The sequence below is a fragment of the Hylobates moloch genome, unplaced genomic scaffold, assembly GCF_009828535.3.
Source record: "Hylobates moloch isolate HMO894 unplaced genomic scaffold, HMol_V3 SCAFFOLD_4, whole genome shotgun sequence".
NCBI classification, from domain to species: Eukaryota; Metazoa; Chordata; class Mammalia; order Primates; family Hylobatidae; genus Hylobates; species Hylobates moloch.
This window is the reverse complement of record NW_026652279.1, coordinates 111,689,887-111,717,319: the sequence shown is the minus strand read 5'-3', so window position 1 is coordinate 111,717,319 and position 27,433 is coordinate 111,689,887. Positions and strand designations below refer to the sequence as shown.

The 27,433-nt window shown below is 35.7% G+C and overlaps 1 protein-coding gene across 4 annotated transcripts in view; it reads left to right on the top strand.

The window, feature by feature from the left end:
• The window catches only part of LOC116467287 (uncharacterized), a 135,144-nt gene that overhangs the window by 54,058 nt on the left and 53,653 nt on the right, over positions 1-27,433 (top strand). For 3 of the 4 annotated variants that reach the window (XR_009213264.1, XM_058437904.1, XM_032150914.2), the window contains exon 3: positions 4,018-4,084. The gene's annotated coding sequence lies outside the window, so the exon portion shown is untranslated. Of the gene's footprint in view, positions 1-4,017; positions 4,085-22,120; positions 22,594-27,433 lie in introns of those variants that run through there. The other variant, XR_009213265.1, reaches the window with a different exon arrangement.

Genomic DNA, 27,433 nt, shown 5'->3' with positions numbered 1-27,433 from the left:
CTAAAATCTTGTTTCTTTGCTAATGTTGTCTAAAGTCAAATATATGGTGGTGATTAGATATGGGGTACTTGGGAGCCAGAGGCATTTTGTAAGCAAAATAAAGTGTCGTTTCTTGATTGGAGTTTGACACTTTCTTATTTTCCAGGAGAATAGGTAGGGAAGTTACTCTCTATGAATTTACTCCAACATTGGTTAAAACTCTTCAGAGAATTTTGATAATTGAGTGGTTAAATCTAAACTTACAAGGGGAAGATTATTATATATGTCATTAATTTCCTTTTCCTTGCATACATTATGGGTTCCCTTTCTAATCAAAACACCAATTTTGTCTTTTTTCTCTCCCCACCCCACTTTTTAAAGAAAAAATTATTTTAAAAATAATTTTATCATATAGTGATATAAGCAGACCTTGAGAGGGAGATTGATCTCTGAACCATTTTTCCTCTGTGTGTCAGTTTGATATTCTTTTCTCAGCTTGCTGTTTAAGAAGCAGCAGCAACAGCAACAGCAGTGAATAAACAAGTTATCACCACAGCCCTTGTTCTTACCCCTTACAGCTGGGAGCAGAGGCTGGGAGATCGATGCTGCTTGTCAGCTGTTGTGCAGAATAACATCAATATGCAATAATGGTGGCCAAAGGAGCCTGCACCCATCCGTTTTTACAAACCCAGGTGGGAAGAGCCCAACTGTCACTGTACCACATAGACAGTATAGAGAATACATTCTTTAGCAGAAAGGTTGCAGCATAAAGAGAACATAGATGCTTGTAGTTCTTAGACTCTATTTTTTTTTACTATTTCTCTGTGGCTTTAGTTCATTTAATTTTTATTCAGTTAATTCCATCCATTAGAATGGAAAACCTGTCTTGCTTCTAGAGGTATATATAGTACGTTTCATGTATATATGGTATGTCTCATGTTTTCACTTTTAAGCAGGTAAACGGAAAAAAATTATAATTAGTTGCTGATATCACAAGTTAGGTAATATATTGAGGATAGAAAAGAAAAGCTGGCTATGGCCACACAGGAGTGTTTCTTTCACTTTTGGACTACATTATCTTTGTTTTATAAAAGCCTAGTCTAACAAGGCCGAATTCTTGTTGATTTTACGATAATAAAAGAAAGAAAACAACATTCTATATTAACTTAGTATTGTAAATAACTAAAAGCAGGCAACAGATGAAAACTTATGTCTTTTTTCTTACTACTAAACTGTTTACTTTTTCTATTTACCATTTCTCACTGAAATATCTTTTATCTGAACTTTTTATCTAGAAAGCTTAGATTATTATAAATCTTTTGGAAACAGGACTTTGTAATTTCAAATAACATAGAAGAATGTTTTTATTTTTATAATTTGAATTTGCACAGATTTTTATAACCTAAATATTCAATTTTTTTTCTTTTATATCTAATTTCAATAGGTTAGAGTTACAGGGAAGTGTGAATGTTGGATTTCTATAAATGTTCTGAATTTATTTGTAGAAGTTTTGGTGGGAAACTACTAATGCCTTTTTTTTTTTTTTTTAAGTGTATAAAGCCAAATGTCCCATTTAAAGTTTGACATTTGCAATGGCATTCTATTTAAAAGGTAATCATAGTTGCTTTCTGGTCATCTTCATTAAAATCACTCCTGATCACTCTCACTCTTAATATTTTCCTGTGCCAATCACAGTAAATTCAGAATATTAGTTCCCTGGTAATATTACTAAAAAAAGCTTTGTCATAGTATGTGTCTAGTTATCTGAAAAAATAAATGAGCCCACAACCTTTTTTGGCATTGTGAAGTCAAGCATATTCAGCCATAAATTGAGGTTACTTTTTTGTTGTTGTTGACTAATGCTAGAGGTTTTTAAAAAAAGTTTATGTAATTTAACAGATAACATATTAATTACTGTTACCTCCCCTAAATAAAACATGAGTTACATAATCCTCTCTGTTGAAAACACCTCATTTTTAATCATTACTTACTGCTTAGTGCCTGCGAACCACCTGTATGAGAATAACCTAGAATTTAAAAAATACAATAAAAACATTTTTCCAGACCTGGAATTTGCATTTTTTTTTTACAAGCTTTAAGAGATTTTTCTTAGGAGCACCACATTTGTGAGAAGCACTGCCCAAAATGAACTTGGAGGAGGGATTGTTCATACCAACAAACCATCTACTTTTCCTGCATCTTTTTTTCCCCTCCTTGGTCATCTTGGATCTAAGTTTAATATTTAATTAGGAATCTTATCATTTCTAGATTAAGTTCTTGAATCTTAAATTTGGCTGATTAAAAAATAAATTAAGTCTTGGTATTTCCTCAGTCATATGAGGAAAATCTGTGTTATCAGAGCTTTGTTTTCATGTAAGTGCCTTGGGCCAAATTTCAGTCTATTCTCTTTGTTTGGAACATTTAGTATACCTATGTTAAACCAATACTTGATGAAAACCACAGGAATTGATCACTTATGAATTTTTAAATTTTCATATAGATAGTGGCTGTTTTTCTTAAATATGCTTCCAAATGTTGGAGGAAATATAAAATGAGGAACTCTTCATATGCTGCTTGTGGGAGCATTTAGCAATATCTTTGTAAAGTTGAAGATACAATAGGCTTGAACCCAACAATTTTATTCCTAGATGCTCTAGATAAACTCAGACATGTAGAAAAAAGTCTTGGTTATTTTTAATAGGAAAAAAAAGGAAAGCAATGTAAATGTTAAGCAAGAAGAGAATAGCAAGTTGTGACGTAGTCATGTGATAAACTGTAAAGCTACTAAAATGAGAGCTGTGTTTATCATCATGGGTGAATATCCTACTTCAGCAAACAAAAATAAGTTGCATAAAGGTTATATACAGAGTAACATGTATATAAAATATGTATGATATTATACCATTTATCGAAAGCTTGAAAGCAATGATAAAGTTTAAATTCTTGAATTGGTAGTAATAGTGTAAAAACATAGGAAATAAATATCAAATTCAAGATTGTGCTTGCATCTTTGGAAAGAATGGAATGGAATCAGGGTATAGCTCACAAAGGACATCATCTGTATGTGTAATCAATTTTCATAAAAAACAAAGCGAAGTAAGTATGGCATAGTTTTAGATTTCAGTACAGCTGGATTGGGAGTCCAGAGATAGGATGTGGAGGTTCATTTTGGTATTCCCTTGATTTTTCTGTGAATTTTGAAGCAAATGATTTTGAAATTTTTAAAAACGTGCTGTTCTTTTTCTCTGAAGATTAGTCTACAATAAAGCGTATACTTGCAGTGCTCCGTTAAGAACATGGATGAATTTGTCATATTCTTTCTATTCTGTATCTTATAGTAAGTGCTTAACTATTAGTTGATGTAACAACTACAACTTAGAATCATGACCCACAGAAACCAAACATGCTAACCAACTCAAATTATTACTAGCATATCTTTAAAAATAGGTCATATGTTCCTTCCTTTGTGTACTTGGAATTGTGTAATATACAATACATGAATTATAGATTATGCAATTGTATGTGTGTGAGAGAGATTAATCAGTCTTGGAATATGATCTTGAATTTATCTTAAAATATCTGCAAATATATGATGTCCTCCAGAAGCTCATTGGGCTCCAAGTTAGAGTTTTAGCTTTGACTAAAATTTTTGACTTAAACTTCAAGAGGGCAATAGTAATAGAATAGCAAATTTTAAAAGCCAGTGATAAGCAGGATGTAGTGGTACACAGGCCTGTAATCCCAGCTACTTGGGAGGCTGAGGCAGGAGGATATCTTAAACTCAAGAGTTTGAGGTTGCGGTGAGTTAGGATCACACCATTGCACTCCAGCCTGGGTGATAGAGCAAGACCCCATCTCTTAAAAAAAAAACTAACAAGAATGCTGCACTGGGCTGAAACATACAAATGCTGCTGGGTGTTTATAATCTGATTGTTCTGTGCCGTATAAGGATCAGAATACAGCGGTGGCAACCTCAGTTGAAATGTTCTAACTTATATAATGTGATGAAATTTTTAAAGTCTTCCCTCTTTTTCCTAGGTTTAATAATGATAGAATAAAGACCATAATAAAAGAGACCTCTGCTTAGCTCTGCAATTCTTACCTTGTAAGTATTAACTCTGAGTCTCCCTATCATTGTCAGTTACTGTTTGGTGTCATGTTCTGGTTTATTTCTGATTTTTTTTTTCCTGCTTACCCTATTACGGTAACTTTCTAACCTCTCCTAGCCCCCTCTACACGTTGAGATTTGATGTTAATTAATACTTTAGAGCAAGAATAATGCCATTGCCTTGGTAAGTTATTTAGGGAAGTATTTTATACCCAGACCCTATAATCTCCAAGTCTGAGAATCACAATTTTGAGCCCTTTTCCTTCAAAGGAATTAACAAATAGGTAATTGTCTTTTTTAGTGCTCATTATTCAGGTTTATTGGTCTTACGGTTTTATAAATTTGAGAGTATTCTCTCCACTTGAGAAGTGATTTTGTAAAGTTTGTTTTTAATTTCATCAGGTTACACTTGAGACTTCTTTGTGAAGAGCTTAACATTTAGCTGTTAAAACTTGAGGAGGTGGGAGAAATATGAAGGCAGTCCCTTTTCCTTCCTTTTTTTTTTTTTTTTCATTTATTCAGTACATATTTATTGAGCATCTACCACGTTCCTAGTACTTTTCTAGGAGCCAAAGATATAGCAGTGAACAAAACAGATAAACAAGTAAGTACATAAATTAAAAGATTTCTGACATGGATTCAAAGTCAGAGGTTTTGGGTGGGGGCCAGGACCATGCATCTTTAGCAAGCTCTCCCTGAGTAGGATGGCAGCAGTTGATCTCAGGTTCATGCATAGTGTGAAGAACCCGCTCCAAAGAGCCAGGCAGTGTCCAGCTGTAAGTCCCCCTTTCTTCTGTCAGGGAAGTTTGCAGAAGTGAATCAGTGGATAGCAACACCCAAGTGATACCTTCAGGGTAGACAGGAAGATAGTCTGTTTAGTTGAAGGTCAGGAGCAGTCACCTTAATTATTCAAGACATCATTTCTCGCCCTGGATTGCCCCATCACCTCCCAAGCTAAACCTCAGATATTTCCTGCAAATATCAAAAAGAGGATTTTTCTCCTTTTTCCTTCCTTTTATATATACACATGCATACCTCTTTTTTAGAATAAGAAACATTTTTCCCCAATTCATTTAACTTTTGACACACTTAGAAATTCTAAAAGAATAATTTTAACGAGTTAACTGAAATTAATATTATGCCTCTAGAAAAACTCACAATATCAAGGGCATATAAAATGCTCAAGATACTTATTTCCATAAAAGTATTTGAGACCCTAAAATCAGTTACCAAAAAATGTTATTTCCATCCATTCCTTGAGCTAATTCTGCATCTCTAAAGAAAAACTCAAGTGCAAGACTTTCTGTTCTTAATGATGATGAGGGCATGTCTCTGTTTAAATGAAACTGGTGCTTCAGATGCTTTTATTACATAATCTTACAGTGACTCAAATAATGTGTATGTATTGGGGATGGCCTTATGATCATAGACGATCAGCCATTGAACTCAATAAGGTGAGAATTTTTAGGTGGGGGATCAATTAAATGTTGAAAACTGTTAATAATAAGCCAGTTTGCAAAGTAGTAGCCAAATGCCACAGGTCACTTTCTTTTTCTAATTTTCTCCCGGTTACATTTTTGTCTCTGGAAAATTAGAATGGAAACATTTGCAAATCCCTAAAGAATCCTATATAGTCCAGGCTTGGATTCCTTAATTAGTCCCTTGGAAGCCAGCCCAGCCCTTCTTCAACTTAACTCTTTAAAAAAAGAAGTCTTTTAATGTTTGTTTAATGCCATTTATTTTTTAAGATGGGATACATATTTTAATTAGCCGGGCACGGTGGTAGGTGCCTGTAGTCCCAGCTACTCTGGAGGCTGAGGCAGGAGAATGGCGTGAACCCGGGAGGCAGAGCTTGCAGTGAGCCGAGATCGCGCCACTGCACTCCAGCCTGGGCGACAGAGTGAGACTCCATCTCAAAAAAAAAAAGATGGGGTATATATTTTATATATATTTTTTATATATATATTTACATGTATAGATAGATTTTAGATATCTAGATAGATAGATAGATAGATAGATAGATAGATAGATAGATAGATAGATAGATGTATTTTCTTTTTTTTTTTTTTTTTTTTTTTGAGGTGGAGTTTCGCTCTTATTGCCCAGGCTGGAGTGCAATGGCACGATCTCGGCCCACCACAACCTCCACCTCCCGAGTTCAGGTGATTCTCCTACCTCAGCCTCCTGAGTAGCTGGAGTTAACAGGCATGCGCCAACACGCCTGGCTAATTTTGTTATTTTGTTTGTTTGTTTTTGTATAGACAGGGTTTCTCTGTGTTGGTCAGGCTGGTCCGAACTCCCAACCTCAGGTGATCTGCCCACCTCAGCCTCCCAAAGTGCTGGGATTACAGGCGTGAGCCACCTTGCCCTGCCTAAGATGGGATTTTTTTTTTAAAGCTGTTCATTTATGGAATGTGGATGTTCTAGAAGTTGTAGAACAGTGATGTTCATATATACAATGCTGTCAAACAATGGCAGTTTGGGGTTCATTTTTACAAATTAAATATGGAGATGGAATATTTTTCAAGTTTATTTTTCAATTTAGAGATCTTAAACTTTTGTTGCTTAACAAAAAATTCAGAAATAATTATATTTCTTTTTTCTTTTTCTTTTTTGAATTATTTTCATTTTTCACATTGCATTTTCGATTACAGACACTTAAATTACATATTTCTGTTTGTAAATGTAAACATATGTTTACCTGCAAATGTAAATACATGTTTACATCTGTTATGTAAATTTAAATATATATTTGGTGCTTAAAAAACATCTTTAGGTACATTGTCAGCAGTTAAGAACATTACATCTCTCTTTTTAATAATCTACAACAATAAAAATCTTAAAATATTGACTTTATAAATAGGGAAAGAAAAAATGAAGCAGAAAATTCACCAGTGCTGTCAATGTTAGTTCCATATACAAAATGGTAGAGGTAAATTACTTCCTAAGTCCAAAGACTTATTAAATTTGGGTGCTATCAAGAGCAAGGCTAGTAAAAAGAAATAACAAAAACTATTTCTCACATATGACTAGTTATCAATATAAGTTTTTAGAAGTATTATCAAGTTAGCTATAAAAGCAATGGCATGTAATCATATCCGCCTAGAAAATATTGTCAATTGTAAATTATAAATAGTACAAATGTAGGACTGACTGAAAATACTGCAAAAAAAAAAAATCACAATGTTTTAATCAGTGGAGCAGTAAGTAATCAATATATGGCAAATGATATAAAACCTGTTGTGCTTTCAATAAAACCATAATGATGTAATTATATTATGCACTAGACATGGCCAGAGTTTCTCTTATTTTTAATTATTGTGATAGAAATTTACTCTTGTGTAAATTGCTATATACCTGTGCCATTGATGAGGAAATTCTAATTATCTTGAATAGTTTTAAAAATGGGAATGTTTCTGGGAGAAAGGAATTTCCTAAAAGAGAAAAAAATAAATTGTTCTTTTGGCAGTTGGATTAGTGGTGAAGAGTGTTATAATCCAAAAAATTCATAAAGGTACCAGCTATTGTCAGCATTTGGTAGTAAAGAGAATGTCTTACAAACCTATTGATATGATGAAGTGCCATTCATCATATGTATATATGTTATATATATAAGTATATATATAACATATATATAAGTATATATATAACATATATATAAGTATATATATAACATATATATAAGTAAATATATAAAATCTAGGCTCTTGTGTATTCTATAATTTATGAATATAGAGAAAGTTCACAATATGCTGCAGCTGTTTTTCATTGTTCAAATAATTGCTATTTTTGAGAATTAGACATTTAATAAAAATGCCAGGTGTTCCTTGTCCTCATTCTTCCATATTTGTCTTATATGTTTAGCAAAATGATTGAGTTAAATATGAGCTTTTGTGCTTAAGCGATGGCTGTGTTTTTGCTCTTAATAAAATTGCAGCCATAAAATTTGATTTTTAGTGCCAAAATTATAAAAAGGGGTTGGGCTTGTTTCCTCGACCCAAACAACTTCTTACCTTCAAGGTGGATGATTCAAAGAGGAATAACAGGGAATTTCTTATGTATGAAGTTACTTGGTTGTTTTCTTAGGAAAACAAAAGGTAGAATTTAACAGCATGGGACCTGATTTAAATAGAAAATAAATGTACAGATATAATCAACTCTGCTGTCATGGGAATTTCAAGTTATAAATGCAATAGGTAACATCGCCTGACTTACTGTATGTACTTTTGCCCTAATCTACTACCTATTAGTCTGAAACTTGAGTTTTACATATAAAAACAGGAATAAATTGAATGCATAATTAAAATATATGTTGTCAATTATCACACCTTTTTGCCTAGACTATAAGCTTCATTTTTCCTGTTATATCCACTAAATTAATTTATGCTTATTTTTCCATTAAAACAAGTTACTTTGGCTGGGTGCGGTGACTCAAGCCTGTAATCCCAGCACTTTGGGAGGCTGAGGTGGGCAGATCATGAGGTCAGGAGTTCGAGACCAGCCTGTCCAACATGGTGAAACCCTGTCTCTACTAAAAATACAAAAATTAACCGGGCATGGTGGCCAGCACCTGTAGTCCCAGCTGCTTGGGAGGCTGAGGCAGGAGAATTGCTTGAAACCAGAAGGCAGAGGTTGCAGTGAACTGAGATCGCGCCACTGCACTCCCGCCTGGGCAAAGGAGTGAAACTCTGTCTCAAAAATAAATAAATAAATAAATAAAAATTAGCCAGGCATGGTGGCATGCACCTGTAATGCCAGCTACTCAGGAGGCTGAGGCAGGAGAATTGCTTAAACCTGGAAGGCGGAGGTCGCAGTGAGCTGAGATTGCACCATGGCACTCCAGCCTGGGTGACAGAGCAAGACTCCATCTCAAAAAAAAAAATAAAAAGAAGAAAACAAGTTACTTTAAAATGTCTTATAAAATCTCAGTTTCTTATAGTAAAACTATTTATAGCTAATGAAAATGAAGTTTTGATACATTTAACAGTATTACCACTAAGAATGCCATCCTTTCAAGTACTCTACCACTGGTCAAATTTCAGAACCTCAGTTTAAAATGTTTGGGGAGGCCAGATATAGTGGCTTATGCCTGTAATCCCAGCACTTTGGGAGGCTGAGGCAGGTGGATTACTTGAGGTCAGGACTTCAAGACCAGCCTGGCCAACATGGTGAAACCCAGTCTCTACTAAAAATACAAAAATTAGCCAGGCGTGGTGGCGGGTGCCTGTAATCTCAGCTACTGGGGAGACTGAGGCAGGAGAATAGCATGAACACAATTGATAGAGGTTGCAGTGGGCCAAGATCAAGCCACTGCACTCCAGCCTAAGCAATAAGAGCGAGACTCCATCTCAAAAAATATGTTTAGGGAAACAGCCGGGCATGGTGGCTCACACTTGTAATCTCAGCACTTTGGGAGGTCGAGACGGGTGGATCACTTGAGGTCAGGAGTTCAAGACCAGTCTGGCCAACATGGTGAAACCTCGTCTCTACTAAAAATACAGAAATTAGCCAGGCATGGAGGCACATGCCTGTAATCCCAGCTACTTGGGAGGCTGAGGTGAGAGAACAGCTTGAACCTGGGAGGTGGAGGCTGCAGTGAGCCGAGATCCCACCACTGCACTCCAGCCTGGGCAGTAGCACGAGACTCCATCTCAAAAAAATAAATAAAATGTTTAGGGAAACAATATCTGAATTAAAATTCAGAACACCTCAATTATAAATTATTATTTTTAGTTTTTATATCCTTAGTTCAGCTGTTTGTTTCTTTATGCCTCTAGTATTTGGTGCCCTGTAGTCAGAACTTAAAACTGGCAATCTGTCCTCCAAATCCTTAACAAGACACAATAGTAAAGTACACTGAATTTTTCTAAGTCAATTTTATTTCAAATTGAACTTTATTAATTTCATTTTGACGCTAGAATATTAGAATTAGAATCATAGTAAACAAATGTTTTCCTTTATGTTATAAATTACATTTATGTTAATTAACATAAAATAAGTTTCTCATCAGAGGGCAGGTTTCAACTTAGTACAGTAAGTCCTCACTTAAAGTAATGAATAGATTCTTGGAAACTGCAGCTTTAAGCTAAATGACATAGAATAAAACCAGTTTCGCCATAGGCTAATTGATATAAACAAGAGTTAAGTTCCTACAGCCTATTTCTGGTCACAAAGAACATCACCAATCTTCTAAATAAAGATCCAACACATTTCTGGTATTAAACATTGTGAAATAAATGTGAGTTACACATACATTTAAGAAAGTTTAATAGAAACAAGATCATAATTTACCCAATTTTTGATAAGTCTCAGTGAGCGATGATGGTCATAGTGGTGGTGAGTTAAAATAAGGAATAAATGTTTGTAAAGCGGAAATTGTAAGGAGCACCTTCTACCACCATGTTGTTCAAAAACAAACAATAACAAATATGGCATGCTTGCTGAGCACCTTTATACTACATCATTTGTTGTTGTGCATTTGTATGATGATTGTATATTTGACAAGTTTTTATTTTGCAATAATCTACATTCATTCATTTTCCAACTCACTTACTCCACTTTGGGGTTGCAGATAGCTGGAGCCTATCCTAGAAGCTCAGGATGCAAGGAGGGAACCAACCCTGGATAGGATGCCATTCCATCACAGGGTGTCCTCCTACCCCCACACTCAGCCATACTGAGACAATTTAGATGTGCCAACTAACATAACATGCACATCTTTGGGATGTGGGAGAAAACCCATGCAGACATGGGGAGAACGTGGAAACTCCACACACTGTGGCACCAGACAGAAATCTCTATATTTTTCCTCTTCAGTGTTAAAAATGAAACGATGTTGAATGAAACATCATTTGAAGATCTTCTGTTTATAACTTTGTTCTCTGGCCCTAGATCTACTGTCTAAAAATTGTTTTTATGTCTTTTCTCTAAGCTGTACATTCTCAGGTCCTTCCACTGTCATAGCATTAATTTCTAGACCATTAGTATTCTGGATACCCTACTTTGGATCTGTTACATTTTGTTAGTATTCCTTTTAAAATAATTGTATATAGAATTAATTGCAATATACTTAATGTGGTATAGGTACAAAACACTGCATCTGTGAATAAAGTTCTATAGTGCAGTCTGATTGCACTAGCTTTTTTTTTCATCAATACTATCAGGTCATGTTGAGCTGCAGTTCACTGAAACACTTAAGTGTGTTAGAATTTCAAATCCTGTAAATTTAGATTCAGTAGGTATTTGTTGAACACCTGTTCACTACTAGATGTGCTTGTGTAAATTTCTGCTGTTTATTTTACTGATAGTAAATTTAAAATGTAGAAATTGACCAGTAGATTTATTGTACTGAGGATGATTTTATAGTTTAGGAGACATGACTAGAATTTCAATGAGAACAGATTGTAAGGACAAATAAATTTAAAAGAATTTCTAAATGGTTTTGTTAAATGCAATAACAACTTTATGTAAACTACAGATGAACTGATAATAGAGCACATGTAAGAAAATGTCTAAAAAATGTTATTGGAAATTAAAGTCGTAACTCATTAACAAGGAAAAAAATTAACTTATATACAATTTATTTTTTCCATATTTCTTAAAATATATTAAATTCTAACATAGAAAACCAACTTAAGAGATTTAAAGATTCCCATCTACTCAGATTTATTATATTCAAGTTGAATTATTAAGCAAGACATTTAATTTACTTATTTTGTCTCATCTTTCAATATAACTACTTTTTTTTGTTGAAAGATTATAAGAATGGAGAGTTCTGGTATATCAAAGGCCCACAGACCAGAATATAAATCACCAGACTTGGAACTATGGTTGTTGTATAAAGGATAAGGACTGAATGATTCTGTCTTCAAAATATTTTTGTATTTTTTTTTAGAATCTCTTTTCTTTGGCTCTACATCTAGCCATTAGGGCTCTTTCTGTATCTGGTTAGGGAAAGTGGCTTTTCTTTCAGCCAGCAAACATAAAAGCAGAGATTTTAGGGATGGAGTCACGATGATATTTCCAGTGGACTAAGATAAAGGATTGAAGAAATGGCATGGTCTATACTAGTAAAGATTTCCTCACAGCTAGTCCATTTTGAATGGAGAGATAAGTATGGAATAAAACCAGTTATCTGCCCAGCACAGTACCTAATAATAATAATAATTTTCTGTATTCAAAAGTTCTTAGTGGTTGTTAATATCTTAAAAAAGACCATTTAATTGGAATGGAAGTGTTTTCTTTGGAGAAAAGCAGGAAACATTGGATAGATCTTAATTATACAGACCTTGATACTTAGGCAGAAAGTAGAGATTCTACTTAGGAAACTAGAAATTATTATTATTATTATTATTTTTTTTTTTTGAAACAAGGTCTTAGGCCGGGTGCAGTGGCTCACGCTTGTAATCCCAGCACTTTGGGAGGCCAAGGCAGGCGGATCACGAAGTCAGGAGATCGAGACCACGGTGAAACCCCGTCTCTACTAAAAATACAAAAAATTAGCCGGGCGTGGTGGCGGGCGCCTGTAGTCCCAGCTACTCGGAGAGGCTGAGGCAGGAGAATGGCGTGAACCCGGGAGGCGGAGCTTGCAGTGAGCCGAGATGGCACAACTGCACTCCACCCTGGGTGACAGAGCGAGACTCTATCTCAAAAAAAAAAAAGAAACAAGGTCTTGCTCTGTCACCTGGGCTGGAGTGCAGTGCAGTGGCATGATTATGGCTCAGTGCTGCATCAAACTCCTGGGCCCAAGTGATTCCTCCCACTTCAGCTCCTGAGTAGCTGGTATTACAGATGCCCAGCTGATTTTTAAATTTTTTGTGTGGGGAGGGCTAAATGATGAGAGCACATGGACACATAGAGGGGAACAATACACACTGTGGTCTTTCGGAGGGTGGAGGGTGGGAGGAGGGACAGGATCAGGAAAAATAACTAATGGGTACTAGGCTTAATACCTGGGTGATGAAATAATCTGTGCAACAAACTCCCATGACAGACCTGGGATGGTGGCTCATGCCTGTAGTCCCAGCACTTTGGGAGGCTGAGGTGGGTGTATCACTTGAGGTCAGGAGTTTAAGACCAGCCTGGCCAACATGGCAAAACCCAATCTCTACTAAAAATACAAAAAAGTTAGCCCAACTTTGTGACACTGGCCTGTAATCCCAGCTACTCGGGGGGCTGAGGCAGGAGAATCACTTGAACCTGGGAGGTGGAGATCACAGGGAGCCAAGACTGAGCCACAGCACCCTAGCATGGGCAACAGAGTACAACTCTGTCTCAAAAAAAAAAAAAAAAAAAAAAAAGCAAACAAAAAAAACCTCCCATGATAAAAGTTTACCTACATAACAAACCTGCAGTTGTACCACTGAACTTAAAATAAAAGTTAAAAAATAATAATAAAAATTTTTTTGTAGAGATGGGGTGTTGCTATGTTGCCCAGGCTGGTCTCTCAAATTCCTGGGCTCAAGCAATCCTCCGACCTCAGCCTCCAAAAGTGCTGGGATTACAGGCATGAGCCACCTCATCCAGCCTAGATACATTCTCGAATATGTAACTTTGGGAAGATTTATTAATTGATTAAGGACTAGGAGGTCCAGCTAAAATGCAATTGGATTTATAAGATACTTAAATCTAGATTTAAGGTATGAAATCAAGAATGGCGAAGAAATCAATGAACTGAGGTCTTGAAGAATCAATTCGTTTTATTGACTAGCTGAATACAAGGGATGATTGACACAAGATGAAAATTGAGTGTTAAGAATAACAATGGGCAAGTATGAATGATTAGGACATAAAAGGGAGCAAAAGAAGAATGTAAGAAAAAAATGTAAATAGCATATTTATCAAACCTTTTATATTGCATTTCTTGACTAACATATTTTTGTAATTTAGTCATTTAGTATTTAGGAAGTAAAATCATCAAATAAAATATGAATGTTTGATTTCTAAGAAGTTTAACTTTTTGTATAAGGAAATGATTATAAGAGAATCTAATATTAAAATAACATTTCGGGGGCTTACATATATAGTCTGACTTTCTGGAATAAATTTTCCAGATTGAAATCTACTTCATACACAGTTTTTAAGCAATCTTTCAGTCATTTTTTCATCGGAAGAAATCAAGGCAGTTTAGAAACAGTAAAACTTTATATTTGCCTAAACTCAACAACTAGGTTTTTTATATTATAAAACAGTCATATTGGATTAAATCTGATTATTATTTTATTGAATGCGTATTCCTAACTGAATTTTAAAGGTATCTTCTCTAGTTAATAGAGCCTTTTTGTCTTTAAGTATTTATATTCCAGAAACAAGAATCAAGCAAAAGCACATTTTAATCTTTCCTGTAAATGTTATATATTTGGACACTTTATAAGACTTTCAACTTCATAGTAGGGTAATAAAAAAAAATTACCATGTTTCACCAGGCATGGTAGCTCATGCCTGTAATCCCAGCACTTTGCGACACCAAGGCGGGAGGATCATTTGAGGCCATGAGTTTGAGACCAACCTGGCCAACATGATGAAACCACGTCTGTAAAAAAAAAAAAATACAAACCTTAGCTGGGCGTGGTGGTACAGGCCTGTAGTCCCAGCTACTTGGGAGGCTGAGGTGCAAGGATAGCTTGAGCCTGGGAGGAGGAGGTTGCAGTGAGCTGAGATCACGCTACTGTACTCCAGCCTAGGTGACAAAAGAAGACTCTGTCTCAAAAAAAAAAAAAAATTACCATGTTTAGTGAAATTGTCATGCATTTATTTTAGACCCCATAACTCAGGGCTTTACATAAAGATATTAAAGAATAGCTATTTATAAATTTTCCGTCTGGTATAATACTGACATACTGTGTATTATTCCACTGTCATTGAGCAAGGATAGTCATTCTGTAGCCCAGGCACTGTATGTACACAGTTCCTTAGAGCTTCAAGTGCAGAATAGAATTAAGGCATATTTGGAGAAAGTAATTACCATTACAGATTGTGTTGATGCTGGATTGAAAGTAAAATGTTCAGAAAACCTAAAGTAATGTAGTGCCATATAAGGACATGTCTAAACAACAAACTAGCAAAGCCATATTGATGGCATGTATTAGTATCTGAATATCCCTATCATGTGAGTAGAAATAGTCTAAACTTATAGACTCCAGGAAATTTTAAATTTAAAATAGTCCCTTTTTGAAGGCATAGTATAAAACTACTTTGGCAGCCCATAAGGCGAAGATAAGTGGAAAGGAAAGATCAAACTATACCACACTGGGAGGAGATTATTATTGTTATTGAAAACAAGAAAAGAAAGAGATATATCTTCTCTATGTGCCTGGAATTGTTCCACTGAATCTTTCAATTTGTTAATACATTTAAATCAAGAATTTTCATATTTTTTTCTGGAGAATTATAATAAATATTTTAATAGTTTAAATGTTTCAGGCTTTCAAATATAAATCAGATAGTTAGAAATGAAAGGAAAATGGATAAGGAAAAAGTCTTCCTCCATGGTTGTTTACTAAAACATCAGTGATAAAATCGTAATGTTATTACAGATAGTAACAGTCTTTAAGAGATAAAATTATGCTGAGATAAATTGTAGCATGTTTGCTGATAGGAATCATGCAACAGAGAGGAAGATTAAAGATGCAGGAGAATATCTAAAGGAATATCCTTAAGTAAGTAAGTGAGGATAAAAGAGAAGGAATTTGTCTTATGAACAGTGAGGGTTCATTGATACTAGAAAGAAGGAAGAGTTGTATGCACACAGATACATGTTAGATAGATTTGATGGGAACTGAGGAAATTTCTGATAGTTTCTGTTTTCTCAATGAAAGTAAAAATGAAAGGGAAAGTGTTGGAAGTTTGAAAGAAGAGAGGGGACACAGCTGTCTGATGTGTTTCTAGGAGAATTAGAGAATGAATGGACCAAGATTGCCAGAAAGCCCTTAAACCAATTTTAGATATAAAAGATAATAGTAAAGAAAAATTATCCCTGTTCACAGATGACACAATCATGTATCTAGAAAACCCTTAAGATCCCACCAAAAACGGTTAGAACTAATGAATTTAACAAAGTTGTATGATACAAAATCACACAAAAATCAATTGTGTGTCTGTTCACTAACAATGTACAATTCAAAAAGGAAATTAAAACAATTACATTTATAAAACACCAAAAAGAATAAAATATTTGGGGATAAACGTAACCAAGGAGGTAAAAGACTTGTGTACAGCAACTACAAAAAAAATTGCTGAAAGAAATTAAAGACAATAAATAAATGGAAAGGCATCCCACATTTATGGATTGGAAGACTTAATATTGTTAAAATGACAGTACTGCCCAAAATGATCTACAGGTTGAATGCAATTCCTATCAAAATCCTAAATTTTGTTTAACAGAAATGGGAAAATTTATTCTCACATTCATATGGAATCTCAAAGGACATGAAATAACCAAAACAAATTTTAAAAAGAGAGTCGGAGGTCTCACTACCTGATTTCAAAACCTCCTACAAAGCATAAAGCTAGACATATAGATTCATGAAAATAGACCCGAGGGCCCACAAATAAACCCTTGCATATATTTTCAAGTGATTTTCACCAAAGGTGCCAAGAAGTGCCAAAGATCCTCATTCAGTAAAGAAAGGACTCTTCAACAAATAGTATTGGGAAAATTGGATATCCACACCAGCAAAAAACAAAGTTGGACCCTTACCATACACCATATACAAAAAGTAACTAAAAATTAATTTCTAAATCAAAGCCCTAAGCATAAGAGTTAAAAAATACGAAACTCTTAGAAGAAAACAAAGAGCAAAAGCTTCAAGACATTGGATTTGGCAGTGATTTCTCAGATATGACACCAAAAGCACAGACGAAACAAGTAGATCAATTGGACTTCATCAAAATTTAAAACTTCTGGCCAGGCGCTGTGGCTCACGCCTGTAATCCCAGCACTTCGGGAGGCCGAGGCATGTGAATCAGAAAGTTAGGAGTTTGAGACCAGCCTGGCCAACGTGGTAAAACAACACAAAAATTGGCTGGGCGTGGTGGTGGGAACCTGTAGTCCCAGCTACTCAGGAGGCTGAGGCAGGAGAATTGCTTGAACCTGGGAGGCGGAGATTGCAGTGAGCCGAGATCGCGCCACTGCACTCCAGCCTGGGCAACAGAATGGGACTCCATCTCAAAAAAAAAAAAAAAAAATTTAAACTTCTGTGCATCAAAGGACACTATCACTGTGAAAAGTCAGTCCACAGAATCGGAGAAAATATTTGCAAATCATGTATCTAATAAGAGATTAATATCCAGAATGTATAAACTCAATAAAAAGTAAACAACCCAGTCAAAAAATGGGCAAAGGACTTAAATAGACATTTCTCCAAAGAAGATATACAATTGGCCAGCAAACACAAGATGCTCAACATCGCTATTCATTAGGGAAATGGAAGTGAAAACCACAATGAGATACCACTTCATTTTCATTAGAATGGCTATTATCAAAAACAAAACCAGAAAATAACATGTTGGCAAGGATGGGAGAAGTTGTAAATTGCTGGTGAGAATGTAAAATGGTGTAGCCACTGTAGAACACAGTATGGCAGTTTCTCAAAAAAATTAAAAATAGAATTACTGTAAGATCCAGCAATTCCACTTGGACATATACCCAAAATAATTGAAAGAAGGATTTCAAAGATATTTGCACACCATGTTCATGGCAGCATTATTCATAATAGCCCAAAGACAGAAACAACCTAAATGCCCATCATCACATGAATGGACAAACAAAATTATACACACACAATGGAAAACTATTCAACTGTAAAGAGGAAAATTTTGTTGCATGCTACAACATGGATGAATCTTGAAAAAGTTATGCTAAGTGAAGTAAGCCAGACACAAAAGGACAAATACTGTATGATTCCACTTATATGAGATAACTAGAATAGGCAAATTCATAGAGACAGAAAGTAGAATGGTGATTTCCTGAGGCTGAGGGGCAGAGGAGATGGGCAGTTAGTGTTTAAGCAGTATCACTTGGGGAAGATGAAAAAGTTCTGGAGATGGAGGGTTGCACAACAGGGCAAACATTTATACCACAGAAGTATGCACTTAAAACTGGTTAAAATGGTGACTTTTATGTATATTGAACCACAATTTTAAAAATACAATTGACCCTTGAACAATGTGAGGATTAGAGGCACCAATCCCCATGCAGTTGAAAATCTATGTATAACTTTTGGCTTCCCTAAAACTCAACTACAGATAGCCTACTGTTGACCAGAAGCCTTACCAATAACATAAAGTCAATAACATATTCTATATGTTATGTTTATCATATACCATATTAAAGTAAGCTAAAGAAAATATATTCACTATTGATTAAATGGAAGTAGATCATCATACAGGCCTTCATCTTCACTGTTTTCACATTGAGCAGGCTGAGGAAGAAAAGGGATTGGTTTTGCTGTCTCTGGAGTGGAAGAGGTGGAGGAGGTGGGACAGGAGGCAGGAAAGGCCAGGCACTCTTGGTGTAACTTTACAGAAATAATCGTAATTTCTGCCTGACTTTTTTGCTTTTTTTATTTTTCTAAAAAGTGTTTTTATATATTAACCAATCATCTGTCCACCTTTTGCTTTAGTTTCAGTGCCCATATTATAGAAGGGTCCATGTCATAAAAGAAATCAAAAGTAGTCTTGAATAATTGCAGCCCTTCTGCCAGACTCTCTAATGTCAGTGCCAGCAGTATATGTTTGGCACTGCTTCTGTGTTGTCTTCCTCATCATCTGGCACTAGTTCAGAACCAATCATCTCAATCAAGTTGTCTGTTAATTTCTGTGGTATGGTGTCTGTTAGCTGTTGAATTTCTCAAAGATCCATATCTTGAAACCCTTCGGCCTTCCCCCACCATACCTTTTTTTGTCATATCCACAGTCTCTCATGATTTCCTCGATTGTCTCTGTCATAAATCCTGTGAAGTCATACACATCATCTGGACACGGTTTTCTCCAGGAATGTGTTTAAGACTTGATGGCATTCACAGCTTTTTCTGTAACAACAGTGCATAATCAGTGGTATAATTCTTCCAGACTTTCATGTTATTCTATCAGGGTTCTCTTCCACAGCGTTGATAGTCATTTCCACAGAGTACAATGTATAATGAGCTGCAAAGGTCCTTATGACCCTAATACAGAGGATGAAATAAAGACATTGTGTGGGGGCACATAGACCACCTCAGTGCTTTTGGTGTTGAACTTGTGGTTCTGGGTGGCCAGGAGTATTGTCCAATATCAAAAGAACTTTAAAAGGCAGTCCCTTATTGGCAAGGTACTTCCTGACTTTGGGAACAAAGCATTGATGGAACCAATCCAGAAAAAGCATTCTCGTCCATACCTTCTTGTTGTACAACCAAAAGACTGGCTGCTGGTGTTTTTTCCCTTTGAGGCTCAGGGATTAGCAGCTTTATGGCTAAGGGCAGCAAACTGACTGCATTTGCACAGAACAGTAGAGTTTGCCTATCTCTTCCTGCCTTAAATCCTGGTGCTTGCTTTTCTTCCTTACTAATAAATGTCCTTTGTGGCATTTTCTTCCGGGATAGGGCACATTTATCAGCATTAAAATCCCTTCCTGGGCTGGGCGCGGTGGCTCACACCTGTAATCCCAGCACTTTGGGAGGCCAAGGCGGGCGGATCACGAGGTCAGGAGATTGAGACCATCCTGGCTAACATGGTGAAACCCTGTCTCTACTAAATGTGGTGGCAGGTGCCTGTAGTCCACTGTCGGAGGCAAGACAGAGAGATGGATGACCAGAGGACTTGCATGACCGAGAGGGCCCCACAACCGCCTGGCGACAGAAAAGATCCGTCTCAAAAAAAAAAAAAAAAACCTTTTTCTACCGATTTTCTTTTTTTTTTTTTTTTTTTTTTTTTGTAGATCGGCTCACTGCAAGCTCCGCCTCCCGGGTTCACGCTATTCTCCTGCCTCAGCCTCCTCAGTAGCTGGGACTACAGGTGCCCGCCACCATGTCTGGCTAATTTTTTGTATTTTTAGTAGAGACAGGGTTTCACCATGTTACCCAGGATGATCTCGATCTCCTGATCTCGTGATCCGCCCGCCTCAGCCTCCCAAAGTGCTGGGATTACAGGCGTGAGCCACCGTGCCCGGCCCCCACCGATTTTCTTAATGGTGTCTGGGAACTCATCTGCTGCCTCAAAGCTGCTTCTCCTGTTATCTTGACATTTTTAAAACCAAACCTCTCTGAAACTGAAACCATCCTTTGCTGGCACTAAATTCTTCAGCTTAAGATCCTTCACTTTACTTTAAGTTGTCTTAAAATGACTTTACTCTTTCTGAAAAGAGACTATCTGGTATACTACCAACTAGTGTAATAACTGGGACAGTGCCTGGCACATAGTAGATATTCAATAAAATATGTGTTAAATAATTTACAGGCACCTTTCGTATTTGAAAAAAAATTATGTTTAAGTTTCTATCTGGAAAATGTATGTGATGAGGGGGACCCCGAAGGACAATTCCTTAATATAATTGATAAATACAAATATATAGTTCTCAAGTGAATGCAAACGAATTTATCTTGGTTACATGTTAAAAATTGTGCAGGCCAGGATGGGCGCAGTGGCTCACGCCTGTAATCTCAGCACTTTGGGAGGCGAAGGCAGGCGGATCACCTGAGGTCAGGAGTTCAAGACCAGTCTGACTAACATGGTGAAACCCAGTCCGTCTCAAAAAAAAAAAAAAAGTGCAGGCCAGGCATGGTGGCTTTTGCCTGTAATTTTAGGACTTTGGGAGGCCAAGGCAGGAGGATTGCTTGAGGCCAGGAGTTCAAGACCATCCTAGGCAACATAGCAAGACTCTGTCTCTACAATAAAATAAAAATGTAAAGAACTGTGCGTGGTGGTGTGCACTTGTAGTCCCAGCTACTTGGGAGGCTGAGGTGGACGGATCACTTAAGCCCAGGAGGTCAAGGCTGCAGTGAGCTACGATCATGGCACTGTACCCCAGCCTGGGCAACAGAGTACCCTGAGATGAGAAATAAAACAAATCTTGTAGCTCTTGATCTTCCTATTCCCTACCTATTTCTGGTCCATTTACCAGGTAAGGAAGTATACTCCTAAAGTTTCCACTTACTCAGATGTAGAAATGAATTTTTTTTTCTCTAAAAGATACGGAAACTGCTCTCTTAAAAAAGAAAAAATAAAAAACAATTAAAAAAACGTTGTGCAGAAACTTGAGAGAATAAAGAGCAGAGTCATATGTGAAATCCAGGTTGCTTAGATAGGAGATTAGGTACATATATTTTTTATTAATGGGAAAAATACTCAGAAAAAATTCATATGGAATGTGGACTTGTGCTTTGTATAAGTAATTAGATACTAGAATGGAAGAGCAAATTTTAGTGCTTTGGTTGTGTACCTCACCTTACTATTCTGTAATAGATGTATTGTGACTTTAGCATAGTCATTTTAATGATGAGAACATGGGGCAAAAAAGATTGTCCAGGCTTGAATGGTGGCACCACTAAAGTGGTGGCAATTTTCTGATATCTTTTAGAGAAAAGGAATTTCATTTCTACATCTGAGTAAGTGGAAACTAGGAGTTTCTTCCTTACCTGGTAAATGGGCCAGAAACAGGGAATAGGAAGATCAAGAGCTACAGGATTTGTTTTATTTCTCATCTCAGGGTACCAAATTAACTCATCATCCCAAGGATTCATATTTTAAAATTACTTAAGGATTTGTATTTTAGAATTACTGTATCAAATGATATCCAACTCTAAGAGAACTTCTAGTATGAAGATCAATGTTGAAAGTAAAATATTTGGATTATTAATAACAAATTATTTAAGGGAGAATTTGTTTAGAGCTTTTTTTCTTAATTATATTTAGAATTAAAATGTCTTAATTAGATATTTAATAAAAGTAACATTTAGAATTAAAGTATTTTTCTTTAAAAGTGTATTTGCATTTTGCTAGCTTAAGTTTATTGAAACTGAGCTCTTGTATGTCATTTCATGTTTTTCCCTTGATGTGAAGTCTTACCTATTTGATGAAGATGTCTTTTGAAAGGTGTACTGCAAGGAACAAAATGTTTGTAAATTCTGCTTTTACCAAGGTAAAGATCAAATTTTATAAATTTACTTGTTTGTTTATACAAGGAAAAATAAATTCATATATTGAATATATTCAAAAGTTTAAGCATTTAATTGCATTGCCCTGTTAAGTTGGCATAGCAAATAAATGCTTTTCTTTTCCTCATTTTTTTCTTTCTGTTTCTAAACCTATAGCACTGTGCTGGGCACAGAGTGGACTTCAGTTAAGTTTTTGATGTAGAAATGTTTTTTTATTCTACTTAAAATCTCCTTAAAAATAATTATGCATATTACATCAATGTTATAATGTTTAAACATAGATTTTTTTACATGCATTCTTTTTTTCTGAAAGAAAATATTTTTTATATTCTTTAGGCGCGAATGTGTGTTTAAAAAAAACAAAACCTTGGAGTAAAGTAGCAGCACATAATGGTTTGTGGATTTTGAAAAGGTGCAGGCCATATTGTGCTGCCTCAAAAATACAAGGATCTGATCTTCTGAAGAAAATATATTTCTTTTTGTTCATAGCTCTTAACGATAGCAATGTCAGCAGTGCCTTAGCAGCACGTAAATATTGGCGTTAAGATTCTAAAATTATCTCCAGTATTAACTGTGCTGCTGAAGTAAGGTTGACCATACTCTACAGTTGTATTTTAATGTGTATTAATGTTACTAATGTGTTTTCAGTTTTATTGATAGTGTCTTTTCAGTATTATTGATAATCTTATTTTTAGTATGATTCTGTAAGAATGAATTAATACTAATTTTTCAGATGTATTGTCTCTTAAAATAGTATAATTGCAATTTAATAATTGTATTGAATGCCATCAAGAGTTTTTTTAAAAAGCTTATGCAGCATTAGAGGAATTTATTTTAATGCACATTTATATTCAACATAGACATTAATTCAGATTTTTACTTGGGATAAAACAAATTCTAGTTTTCCCTTTGTTTTGAAATTACTTTTAAAATACATCTTTATAGGTAAATATAAAATATATTAAGCATTTTGGACAGAGCTTAGAAGATAATATTTAGTACTGTTTCTGAATATTTCTTTATATCTGAAGGGGAAAAGGCATCAAAATATGTGAATTAAATACCTAAAATTCTGGTTCTCAAAACGTCACACTTAACCATAACTTTAAAGGTAGGAAAACTCTTAAAAGTGACCAACTCACTCATTGGATAGCTAAGGAAACACAAAACTCAAATAATTTGCTACACATGATAGATTGGGGTCTTAGTCTTATTTCTTCTAACTTTATAACAGTATACTATTTTTTTCATGTTTTTATTAAAATGTCTTCTTAAATCCTTAGCCAAAGATTTTTGTTTGATAAGTCAAAAATAAGGTCTTGTTTACTTTGTTTACTTTTTTATATTCAAGATTTAACTCAGAGTAAGACCAAACTATGATTGTAGTTAATTTTATTGATATAAATATGTCAACATAATTTTTTTAACTTTTTTGTATTCTTAAAAATTTTTATTAAATATAAAAGTAGACAGCCAGGCTCAGTGGCTCATGCCCGTAATCCCAGCACTTTGGGAGGCCAAGGCGGGTGGATCACTAGGTCAGGAGATCAAGACCATCCTGGCTAACACGGTGAAACCCCATCTCTATTAAAAATACAAAAAAATTAGCTGGGCGTGGTGGCGGGCGCCTGTAGTCCCAGCTACTCGGGAGGCTGAGGCAGGAGAATGGCGTGAATCTGGGAGGCGGAGCTTGCAGTGAGCCAAGATCGCGTCACTGCACTCCAGCCTGGGTGACAGAGGGGGACTCTGTCTCAACAAAAAAAAAAAAATAAGAAAAGTAGAGCTTGGCACAGTGGCTTAAGCCTGTAATCCCAGCACTTTGGGAGGCCAAGGAGGGTGGATGATGTGAGGTCAGGAGTTCGAGACCAACCTGACCGACATGGTGAAACCCTGTCTCTACTAAAAATACAAAAAATTAGCCAGGCGTGGTGGCACATGGCTGTAGTCCCAGCTACTCGGGTGACTAAAGCAGGAGAATTGCTTGAACCCGAGAGGTGGAGGTCGTAATGAGCCAAGATCGCGCCATTGCAATCCAGCCTGGACAACAAGAGTGAAACTCCGTCTCAAAAAAATAAATAAAAATTTAAAAATTAAAACTAATAAATAAAAATAAGAGACAGGGTCTCACTATGCTGCCCAGGCTGGTTTGAAACTCCTGGGCTCAAGCAGTCTTGCCTTAGCCTCCCACTGTGCTGGGATTATAGGCATGAGCCACCACCCCTGGCCTAATTTAATTAAAATCTGAACAAAAGGCTGGGCATGGTGGCTCATGCCTGTAATCTCAGGCCAAGGCAGGTGGATCATGTGAGGTCAGGAGTTCGAGACCAGCCTGGGCAATGTGATGAAACCCTGTCTCTACTAAAAATAAAAAATTAGCCGGGTGTGGTGGCGGGCATCTGTAATCCCAGCTACTGAGGCAGGAGAATCACTTGTACCCGGGAGAATCACTTGAATTCCAGCCTGGGCAGCAGAGCGAGACTCCATCTTAACAGCAACAACAACAAAAATCTGAACAAAAATGCTCTATTTATGTTCTTTTCCTTATCTGTAATGTTTTAAAGTCATTAAACTTAAAAATGATGTTCAGGAGAAAATGAGTGTATTTGCGTAGTGTATCATAACTCTGGTGTTATTTTGTACAAAGAGTGTCTTAGAGTTTTCAGTTGTAACCATGCAGAAAATCTACAAAATAAAAGCAGTTGTTAATTAGTCCTTTACAATCAGAATTGTCTATTTTGGAAATTTATGAAGTACTTCAGATGTAATTTAAGAAATTGTATTTGAGCCAAGCACGGTGGCTCACACCTGTTATCCCAGCACTTTAGGAGCCTGAGGCAGGCGGATCACAAGGTCAAGAGTTCAAGACCAGCCTGACCAACATGGTGAAACCCCATCTCAACTAAAAATACAAAAATTAGCTGGGCGTGGTGGCGTGCGCCTGTAATCCCAGCTACTCAGGAGGCTGAGTCAGGAGAATTACTTGAATCTAGGAGGCGGAGGTTGCAGTGAGCCGAGATCACACCACTGCACTCCAGCCTGGAAAGGAGGGGAAAGGGAAAGGGGATTGTATTCCAGGCTGGGCACGGTGGCTCACGCCTGTAATCCCAGCACTTTGGGAGGCCGAGGTGGGTGGATCCTCTGAGGTCAGGAGTTCAAGACCAGCTTGGTGAACATGGCAAAACCCCGTCTCTACTAAAAATGCAAAAATTAGCCAGGCATGGTGGCGGGGGCCTGTAATCCCAGCTACATGGGAGGCTGAGGCAGCAGAATCGCCTTAACCCAGGAGGCAGAGGTTGTAGTGAGCCGAGATCATGCCACTGCACTCCAGCCTGGGCGACAGAGTGAGACTCTGTCTCAACAACAAAAGAAAAGAAATTGTATTCAAAAGCTTAAGGACCTTTTTGTTTAAATTCTAATTTGAAGATAAAATATTATATAAAAGTTCTCATTTTTTATCCAGCAACATTTTGTTCCCAATATACCATACATAGTGGATAGAACTAAATGCCAGCGTTTACATGGAAACACTGTGTTGGTGCTTTTAAAAATCATTTATCAAGCTCTTAACTTGCTTTATTTCCTTTCAACCATTGCATGAAAGACTTCACCAAATATATAATTTTTGATTCCACTAAAAATATTCTAGGACCTAACACAAATGCTTAGAATATTTATTGAATGAATTACAAAGTTTACCCAATACTGTCTAATATTTTTTAGAACAACCTAGGAGTTAGGTGTTTTTTGTTTCTTTTTCTTTGTATTCCTAAATGTATCTGAAGTCAGGTTTTCGAAAATTACATTCAATCTGTCTTCTAAATGACAAGAAAAAATTTGCATTTTACATTTACCAGATGATTCTTTATATCTTTAAGTGCTCTTAAGTGTGATGAAGGATCATTTGGAGCTTTTATAGCTAAATGAAGACTTCTTGTTTTTAATCCTGACAATGGATTAAAGGAAAATTGAAATATTTGAGAAGTAAGAAAATATAGGAAAAATGCTGCATTAAAACTTATAGTATGTACATTACAGTCTCTTCTTAGAGAAGAGGAGGTGGCCTGTTGATATCTAATGAAAAATAACATTTAGGAAACTCTCAACAGTACTGGATGTTTTATTTGTAGAGTTACAATTTTGAAACACATAAGGAGCCAGCAGTAAAATGAAAGTTTATACCTTTCAGTGTTAATCTTATTTTGGCTTTTTGTTTTGCAAAACAAACTGCATATAGTTATATAGGGGTATATATTAAGTTTTCATTTCTTCTTGTTTGGAAAAAAATACTAATCTTTTTCATTTAGGTTTCTTTTTTAATTGATGCCAAAGAGTTCCAATATTGAACATCTTAAGTCTGTTACTTGGATTATGGATTGAGTTTGGAGCTTACTCAGAGGACTACAGGAGAGTATCCAGGAGGTAGCAAGAAATGTATTTCAGTCATTCTATTTGCATCTTATGTTCAAGTACAAATCTCTTAAGATCACATAGATTAATATGTGATAGTAGATTTGAAAACTTAGCCTAGCTGTAGACTAAATTCCATATTTAACATTAAAGATTTTCTTCAGTCAGTTATGTATCTTTTTGGTTAAGTCAGAGTTATAGGTGTTTTTAAGCCACTAAGTGTCATTACTGTTACATGCATCAGTTAGCCCTACTTGGATTAGCAAGATTATACTTTCATAAACTATTGTTTCTCTAAATTAATATATTTATATATTTAGAAGTTGACATTCTAAATCAAATTGTGTTTTTTTCCTTTTGCAGGTGGATAATTACTGTACCTTCCTCATGGAAAAAGTTTTATTTAAAGTGTTATTTCTCATTGAATACTATCAAAAAGGAAAAAAAAAAATGACCTAAACTTTTGAGATAGATTTGGCTCTAGTAAGTATTTAGATATATCACTTGCATATCTGGGAGAAGAAATAAGAGACTATCATCGTTACATTCCCATCTACTAAAAAATTTTATTTTATACATGTCAAGGGATTACTTATAACTTCTATTTTATTACTAATAGCTTGAACCCTTTTAATGAAGACTTAACTCCTCCACCAGAAATTTAAGTTTATGTTCTTACTTTGTTTACTTATAAAATACATCTCAGGTATTTCGGATGTCTTTTTTTTTTCTCAGCCTATATGCAATGAAAAATATATTGGCAAAATAAATGTTTAAACCTTTTACGTTAAAATTACTGTGAAAGATGACA